General features: G+C 44.9%; 1 pseudogene; it reads right to left on the bottom strand.

Moving 5' to 3' along the window:
• Positions 1–7072: 7072 nt before the first annotated feature.
• LOC118397697 (serine/threonine-protein phosphatase 6 regulatory ankyrin repeat subunit A-like) lies at positions 7073–8800 on the bottom strand (annotated as a pseudogene).
• Positions 8801–10019: the final 1219 nt, after the last annotated feature.

Below are 10019 nucleotides of genomic sequence, written 5' to 3'. Positions count from 1 at the left end.
TCAAAGGTGCGGACTCCGGCCGCAAAACCTGAACCTATAGGGGAGTGTCTGGGTGGGCGTCTGTCCGCGGTGGACGCTCTGGCGCGGGACTTGGACCCCACAGTTTTTGTCCGCCTCTTAGCCCGCCTACGTGGCCTCTTTAGAGCGGCGACTCTCGCCGCCGACCTTGGACTGGGGACCCAAGCCACGGGTCCCGAATGGACGGGAGATTCCGGCAGCGGACGGGCGGGAGATTCCGGCACTCCGGACAGGCGGGAGAAGGGTGATTCTGGTATCGACTGGCTGACTGACGGCTCTGGCGGCTCCTGGCTGGCTGGTGGCTCTAGCGGCTCAGGACAGACTGGCGGCTCTGGTGGCTCATCGAATCCCATTGTGACGTTGAGGGGGACACTATTTGGCAGACTGGCGGCTCCCACCCCAACTCACGCCCTGACCATACTAAAACAAAGACAAAAACAAAGGAACTAAGGTCAGAACGGGACAAATCCCTTTGACTTTTTCCACATTTAGTTGCGTTACACCCTGAATTTAAAATGGATTACATTTACATTTTCTGATCTACCCACAATACCCCATAATGTCAAAGTGGAGTTATGTTTAAGAAATGTATACAAATGAATTAGAAATTAAAAGCTGAAATGTCTTGTCAAGCCTTTTCTTATGGTAAGCCTAAATACGTTCAGGAGTAGAAATGTGCTTAACAAGTCACATAAATAGTTGCATGGACTCACTCTGTATGCAATAATAGTGTTTAACATGATTTTTAAATTACTACCCCTTCTCTGTACCCCACACATTCAATTATCTGTAAGGTCGTGCAATCGAACAGTGAATTTCAAGCACAGATTCAACCACAAAGCCAAGGAGGTTTTCCATTGGTTCACAAAGTAGGATACTTATTGGTAAATGGGTAAAAAAATATGTAAAAATAAAACAGACATAGAATCCCTTTGAGCATGGTGCAATTATTATTTACACTTTGGCTGGTGTATCAATACATCCAGTTACTACAAATATACAGGCACCCTTCATAACTCAGTTGCCAGAGTAGAAGGAAACCAACTCAAGGATTTCACCATGAGGCCAATGGTGATTTTAAAACAGTTACAGAGTTTAATGGCAGTGATAGGAGATAGGTGAGGATGGATCAACAACATTGTAGTTATTACACAATACTAACATAAATGACAGAGTGAAAAGAAGGAAGCCTGTAAGAATCGACACTGGAGACGAGAAGCAGGTACAGGAAGTGGACATTTAATAACCACGGATACGAACAGAATACGGACAACATCTGGACAGGGGAAATGAAAACAACAATAATGCTGACACGGGGATGAAACAGAGGAAACAGACAGATATAGGGTAGGCAATCAAAACGTGAAGGAATCCAAGTGAGTCCAATGAGCGCTGATGTGCATAATGATGGTGACTGGTGTGCGCCCTCGAGCGCCAAAGAGGGAGAGCGGAGCAGGCGTGACAGTACTCCCCCCCTAGTCTTGGTGGTTCCAAACTTCTTCCGTTTTAGAATGATGGTGTCCACTGTGTTCTTGGGGACCGTCAATGCTGCAGACATTTTTTGGTACCCTTCCCCAGATCTGTGCCTTGACACAATCCTGTCTCGGAGCACTATGGACAATTCCTGCGACCTCATGGCATGGTCTTTGCTCTGACATGTACTGTACACTGTGGGACCTTATACAGACAGGTGTGTGCCTTTCCAAATCATGTTCAATCAATTGAATTTACCACAGATGAAAAATTGCATGTTTTTTTTTAATAAATTGGTAACGTAACAAAATGTGGAAAAAGTGAAGGGGTCTAAATTCTGTCTCAGAAATGTATTGTTTGTTTATTTGGGAACCACTGATATTTTTATAAATATTCTCTTTGATTTTCCGTGAATGGGTGTGCGTTTCTGTATGTACTGTAAAAGTGTTGCATTCGTCCCTTTCCCTGCCCCAACTTGAGCTCTAACCAGGGACCCTCTGATTGTATGGGTATGAATAGTCTGTGCTCATGACTGTTTGTGAGTTTATTTGTGTGTAAAATGAAGATTCAGGCATTGTTGTGTGTGTGCATTGCTGTATGTGTGAACGTCCACAGTAAAGCATGGTTCTCTCATTTATATACTTTATCTGTCTGTGATTATGTGTTCCAGGCTCTCACAGACCTGTAACTTCTTCGTTAAGAGGCTCCTCTGTCCTCCACTCGTTACCTGTATTAATGGCACCTGTTTGAACTTGTTATCAGTATAAAAGACACCTGTCCACAACCTCAAACAGTCACACTCCAAACTCCACTATGGCCAAGACCAAAGAGCTGTCAAAGGACACCAGAAACAAAATTGTAGACCTGCACCAAGCTGGGAAGACTGAATCTGCAATAGGTAAACAGCTTGGTTTGAAGAAATCAACTGTGGGAGCAATTATTAGGAAATGGAAGACAAACAAGACCACTGATAATCTCCCTCGATCTGGGGCTCCATGCAAGATCTCACCCTGTGGGGTCAAAATGATCACAAGAACGGTGAGCAAAAATCCCAGAACCACACGGGGGGACCTAGTGAATGACCTGCAGAGAGCTGGGACCAAAGTAACCAGACAAAGTTCCCAGAGCGCTAAGAACCTTGGCGTGATCCTGGACAACACCCTGTTGTTCTCAACTAACATCAAGGCGGTGGCCCGTTCCTGTAGGTTCATGCTCTACAACATCCGCAGAGTACGACCCTGCCTCACACAGGAAGCGGCGCAGGTCCTAATCCAGGCACTTGTCATCTCCCGTCTGGATTACTGCAACTCGCTGTTGGCTGGGCTCCCTGCCTGTGCCATTAAACCCCTACAACTCATCCAGAACGCCGCAGCCCGTCTGGTGTTCAACCTTCCCAAGTTCTCTCACGTCACCCCGCTCCTCCGCTCTCTCCACTGGCTTCCAGTTGAAGCTCGCATCCGCTACAAGACCATGGTGCTTGCCTACGGAGCTGTGAGGGGAACGGCACCTCAGTACCTCCAGGCTCTGATCAGGCCCTACACCCAAACAAGGGCACTGCGTTCATCCACCTCTGGCCTGCTCGCCTCCCTACCACTGAGGAAGTACAGTTCCCGCTCAGCCCAGTCAAAACTGTTCGCTGCTCTGGCCCCCAATGGTGGAACAAACTCCCTCACGACGCCAGGACAGCGGAGTCAATCACCACCTTCCGGAGACACCTGAAACCCCACCTCTTTAAGGAATACCTAGGATAGGATAAAGTAATCCTTCTCACCCCCCTTAAAAGATTTAGATGCACTATTGTAAAGTGGCTGTTCCACTGGATGTCATAAGGTGAATGCACCAATTTGTAAGTCGCTCTGGATAAGAGCGTCTGCTAAATGACTTAAATGTAAATGTAAATGTAAATGTAACAAAGCCTACCATCAGTAACACACTACGCCGCCAGGGACTCAAATCCTGCAGGGCCAGACGTGTCCCCCTGCTTAAGCCAGTACATGTCCAGGCCCGTCTGAAGTTTGCTAGAGAGCATTTGGATGATCCAGAAGAAGATTGGGAGAATGTCATATGGTCAGATGAAACCAAAATATAACTTTTTGGTAAAAACTCAACTTGTCGTGTTTAGAGGACAAAGAATGCTGAATTGCATCCAAAGAACACCATACCGTGTAAAGGATAGAATGAATGGGGCCATGTATCATGAGATATTGAAGGTCACCACAGCTGCCTGATGGGGACGACAGAAAGCAGAGTTAGGCTGGAATTCAATCAAATTCGCCATAGCACTGTTAACCGAATGTCTGTTTACGAACTACTGTCTGCATGCACAAACAGACACAGACACAGACATGTACACACACACACGCACGCACGCACGCACGCACGCACGCACGCACGCACGCACGCACGCACACACACACACACACACACACACACACACACACACACACACACACACACACACACACACACACACACACACACACACACACAGTTATCTGGAAGCATTTACCTTTGCCACTCGTTCAGTCTCCTGGGATTGAGATGACCCGGATGTTTCTATCATCATTCTCCTGCATCACACTCTCTCCTTCGACCTCCAGTCTCAGAGTTGATGTGGCTGTCTCAGATCAACCTGATTCAACTCACTCTCTCCTCCTAGATTAGAATACCTTTACTAGCTCAAGCTTGGAAAATTCATTTGGAATTTTAATCTTCACTGCATCATTAAAACACAATACATCATACCTTTTGTGACTGAGATGGATGACAACGGCCTCATCCAACTCACTCTCTCCTTCAACCTCCTGTGACTGAGATGGGATGACAATGGCCTCGTCCAACTCAATCTCTCCTTCAACCTTCTTTGACTGAGATGGGATGAGAACAGCCTTGTACAATTCACTCTCTCCGTCAACCTCCTGTGACTGAGATGGGATGACAACGGCCTCGTCCAACTCACTCTCTCCATCAACCTCCTGTGACTGAGATGGGATGGCAAAAGCCTCATCCAACTCACTCTCTCCTTCAACCTCATGTGACTGAGATGTTTCTCAGCCTCTCTGTGATCTTTATTGGATCTAAATACAGAATAAGGAATCTCTCTAAGGTCACTATAATGTGGTATAATGTGAGTGTGAGGATGTGTTCCAATTAAAGAATTAGAATCATAGAAGTAGAATGAATCTTTCTAGAATTAGAATAGAATCAGTCTATGGTTCCAATACTCTGAGATGACTCGGCCTATCCAGAGTCATATATTTAGAGAATTTGGCCAGCTTTTAGAAAGGACTCCATGTTAGCGCCTTTGAGCCTTTCAATTATCCTTTCACTACAAGTCATTTATAAAATAGATGTTCTGTTACATAGCATTGTTTAAAATGTCAATATTGCCCATGGGGAGCCAGCTGTCATATGGATATCTTTGATTATACTGTGCCATGTAATGCATACATATTGATGTAAATGCAACATAATGCAGATGTTCCATCTCTCTAAATACATGGCCCTGGACCTACCTCTCCATAGGCGGTGACCTTTGACCTACGACAGAATCTGTATCTGTAGGTCTATGTGATCTTGTAACCAGTCACAAATGTGTCATTAGTGTAAATCACTTACCTGACTTCCTTCTTAACATCAGCATCATTGATGGGGTCATCCAGGTCTATGAGGGTGAGGTCATTTTACTGGCCTCTGACTCCTGAAAGACAGTACTAAGTCATGTTAAGATGTCACCTGCTGTGTTGTGTTTAGCAGTGTTTTAAACAACTGGGAACTGGGAAATCTCTGACTTCCAACTTCAGTGCGTTCAAGGGGGTGGGGGGGATATGGAAAAATAGTTTTGAACAGTCATCCAGCTCGGATTTCCAAGTCAGAAGCAGCACGGCTTGGTGCATCCGGTTGCGGACCCCTGACTCAACCTTTACCTCTCCCGAGCCCATTGGGAAGTTGCAGGGATGAGACTAGATCGTAACAAGATCGTAACTACCAATTTGATATCACAAAAAATGACAAAAAATGTAATTAAATAAATAAATAAAGTTGGAAACTCTGCCATCTTTCTAGAGCTCCAACATTCCGACCTGAAGATCACGGAAGTCATGATTTGACCGAGTTCAGTTGCCTTGAAAGCACCATTAACCCAACTCTCATTGTCACATCATAATGCATCATATGCATAGAAATAGAATGTCAGGTGTACAGTTCAGTTTGCCAGACAAATTGTCATGGTCAGAGGCTCTATCCTTTCTAGTGATTGTATTTCTATGGTCACTTCATAATGCATCATATCTATGCTTGTGTCTGAAATAGCACCCTATTTCCAATATAGTGCACTTCTTTTGGCCGGAGCCCTATAGAGTGCCACAGTAATGAGTCATAATCCCCATAAACCCAGTAGTCAAACAGGGAAATGGTTCCAATCGTTTTTCCACCATACTTTTTTCCCCATAGTGGATTTTAGAAACACTTCAAATAAGGGCTGTGTTTCAGGTAGGCTTACCCTGGTGTGACATTTTGATAACTGTGTAAATCTCTCTAGGACAAGGTGACTTTTATCAATATATTTGCCTGTATTTTCCCCCCCAAAATGAAATGCTAATTAGCTGCTAATGTGGCTATCATAAAGAACTACAAATGTCACGATGATCATGCTGATTGAGGCAAAGGTAAGAATCTCTTGATTAATTAATAAATTGGCTGCATTTCTTTAAATGGACAATTCTGTGAACTGTTTAGTGCAAGTTTTAAATTGACTCAATACGTGTTCGCAAAGGTGTCAACTAGAAATGATGTGTAGGAGCTTGCAGGGATTTGTAGTTTTGTATGTCTACTTTGATGGTAATTAGCATTTTCGAATCTGAGAGTAAATAGAGCCGAATATATTGCTAAAAGTCACCTCATCCGTGAGAGATTTACATGGTTATAAAAATGTCACACCAGGGTAAGCCTACACGAAACACAGCCCTTATTTTATGTGTTTCTAAAATCGCCAATGGGAAAAATGAATGGTGGAAAAACTCTCATGACTCTCCGCCATAGACTTTGTAGTTTGATATTACAGAATGAATAGCACATTATTTAATTTGTTAAACAATATTCAATCCACAGTAATTAATATAATTGAGGATTTAAAAATAATTATAAACTGGGTGGTTCGAGAACTGAATGCTGATTGGCTGAAAGCTGTGGTATATCAGACCATATACCATGGGTATGACAAAACATTTATTATTTACTGCTCTAATTATGTTGGTAACCAGTTTATAATAGAAATAAGGCACCTCGGAGATTTGTGATATATGGCCAATATACCATGGCGAAGGGCTGTGTCCTAGCACTCCATGTTGCTTCGTGCATAAGAACAGCCCTTAGCCGTGGCATATTGACCATATACCACAACCCTTTGGGCCTTATTGCTTAAATAACATGCCTACCTCAAACTCTTTCTTCTCCATGTCCTTGCAAAATCAGCACATTTCCTTGCCAAAATTAACGCTCCTCCAGCACTAGCGAGAATCAGACTGAACTGCTCCCGTGGTTTCAGATCAGTTTCAACATTTATCAGTGATGACGTAACAATGCTGTACAGATTTGACGCACTTGCGCACTTGCGGACTGTCTCAGCTCGTGCCCTCCCGAAGCTGGCTGTGGTGATTTAAGACATGCTATGCTTATGTGTGTATTTGTTTGTGGCCTCTGGCTCACTTTGCTGTCCCTTCTCCCTGGTTCCCCTCCTGGGCAGCGACCACCACCACCCTCATACTCTCTGAGTCTGAGTTGTTGAGTTCCTCATCCTTGTAGAAGCCTTCGTCGTGGCCGCGGTGGCCAATGTTGTTGAAGCTGCAGTATGGGCTGTGCTCGCTGCGCAGCACGGGCAGGCTGTCGAAGGTAACACTCTTGGAGGGGCTAGTTGTGTAGTGGTTAATGGCATTGAAGGACAGGCTGGGCGCCAAGGTGCAGGGGGACATGGGCATCATCAGCGCCAGGCAATCCGCCACGACTTTGTTGGGGGCGCAGGCCAAGGCAGGTGTGTAACCTGAGGGGTACAAATAGAACAGCAGAGGATAACTTCAGGAACATCACCGTTTACACTTTTGGTGAAAAACATGAAATAACAGCAGGCTAGGAGAGGTTAAGAATAGTTAGTTTCTACCATCCCTCATCAAACCCCAGGTCATTTTCACGTTGTCATTGATCACAGCACAGTGAAGGGGGCTGAAGGAGTTGCCCTCGGTCTTGTGGAAAACCTCCTGTTCCATCAGCACCTCTCCACACGTATCATGGCCTAGTGGAAGATTGATTCATTTCATTTAGAATTAAAAGTAATACGTTGCTCCAGCGGGAAACATTACGTACAGGAAAAAGATGACGTCACTGCAGACCACAACAATACCCTCAGAGAAAGCCAAGTATCTGACAATGGTGAAGTCACAAAAAACTCTTGAGCTACAACATATGCTATGTCAATCCCTGACAAACTCCTGTTTCAGTGTAAGCTCCTCCACTGAGAGTCATAACCCTACTTCTCCCACAGTGTTGTAGTCTTGTTCATTCCCCCACATTGCTCCATCCAGACCAATCTAATGCTTTTTAATCCACAAGAGGGAGTGAATGAGTGCATACTTCATGGAGGAGAGAATAGAGCTCCAGTCCAATTAGTCCAGTACGTACCATTGTAAGACCTGCCTAATTCAGGGACATGCTTACAGTGTTGGAGAGTGAATCAGAAAAGAGCTTCAGTCCAGTCAGTCCTGTACGTACCGTTGTAGCAGGCCCAGTGTAGTGGCGTGTAGCCATGGTTGTCTGTGATGACGGGGAGGGTCCACACTGACTGGGTGGCGCTAGGAGCCACCCCAGCACCCCGATGTGACCGGATGCCGCCGCCAGGGGAACAGGGATCCGCCCCTTACTTTCTCGAACCAGGAAGCTGGCGCTGTGTTGCAGCAGGTCCTCCACACACTCCTCCTGACCCGTCACCGCCTGGTTAGGAAGGGAGGGGTGACAAGAATGGATTTGAATAATTCATAATCAATTCAATAATAAGGAATCATAATAGGCATATTTGGGCATAATTTATATTCAATGCTAGATCCCTCACCAAAGCTATCCCTAGTAGTTCAATTGCCCCATCCCTAGATCAGAATTACGCCTCCCCCTCTCTTTCTGTGTGTGAGCACGTACAGCCAGCTCTACTCACTACCCTTCTGTGTAGAGCTGTTCTGTGCCACTTGTCTTTGGCTTCTACACTGGCTCCCTGGTTGAGCAGTGAGTACACACAGTCTGTGTGTCCCCAAAGCACCGACTGCATCATACGGGTTCTGATACACAAGACAACAGGTCATATTACAAACTGGTAATAACCAACCTGAGTCCCAAATGGCAATCTATTTCCTATATCGTACACTACTTTTGACATAAGCCCATAGGGCTTTGGTTTAAAGTAATGCACCAAGTAGGGTATAGGTTGCCATTTGGGATGCATACCTAGTGTCAAAATCTCTTTATTTCAGGAATTGTATCCAAAACCCAATTCAGTTACTGTCAATTCCCATCTTCAACGTGCACTGCACTATCGAGGTCAGCATTCCAATCAGCAAATAGATAGATAAACAGAGAGGATATAAGAATGTGAGATGATTGACCTTAAATAGCTAGAGGAAGATAAACAGAGAGGATATAAGAATGTGAGATGATTGACATTCAGAGGCTAGAGGAGGACAAACGGAGAAGATATAAGAATGTCAGATGATTGACCGTTGGTAGCTAGAGGAGGATAAACAGAGAGGATGTAATAATGTCAGATGATTGACCGTTGGAAGCTGGAGGAGGATAAACAGAGAGGATATAAGAATGTCAGATGATTGACTATTGGTAGCTAGAGAAGGATAAACAGAGAGGATATAAGTATGTCAGATGATTGGCCGTTGGAAGCTAGAAGAGGATAAACAGAGAGAATATAAGAATGTCAGATGATTGACCGTTGGTTTAAAGTAGTGCACCAAGTAGGGTATAGGTTGCCATTTGGGATGCATACCTAGTGTCAAAACCTTTTATTTCAGGAATTGTATCCAAAACCCAACTCACTTACTGTCCATTCCCGTCTTGAACGTGCACTGCACTATCGAGGTCATCATTTCCAATCAGTAAACGCAAACAATCCGAATGACCGTTGGTAGCTAGAGGAAGATTCTAGTTTGTTGGTGATGTGGACACCAAGGAACTTGAAGCTCTCAACCTGCTCCACTACAGCCCCGTCGATGAGAATGGGGGTGTGCTCGGTCCTTTTCCTGTAGTCCACAATCATCTCCTTAGTCTTGGTTACATTGAGAGATAGGTTGTAATTCTGGCACCACATAGCCAGGTCTCTGACCTCCTCCCTGTAGGCTGTCTCGTCATTGTTGGTGATCAGGCCTACCACTTTTGTGTCGTCTGCAAACTTAATGATGGTGTTGGAGTCATGCCTGGCCATGCAGTCGTGGGTGAACAGGGAGTGAAGGAGGGGACTGAGCACGCACGCCTGAAAGGCT

This window comes from Oncorhynchus keta, chromosome 19 (genome assembly GCF_023373465.1).
Source record: "Oncorhynchus keta strain PuntledgeMale-10-30-2019 chromosome 19, Oket_V2, whole genome shotgun sequence".
Classification (NCBI taxonomy): Eukaryota; Metazoa; Chordata; class Actinopteri; order Salmoniformes; family Salmonidae; genus Oncorhynchus; species Oncorhynchus keta.
The sequence above is the reverse complement of the archived record's forward strand: the minus strand, read 5'-3'. Positions and strand labels throughout refer to the sequence as shown.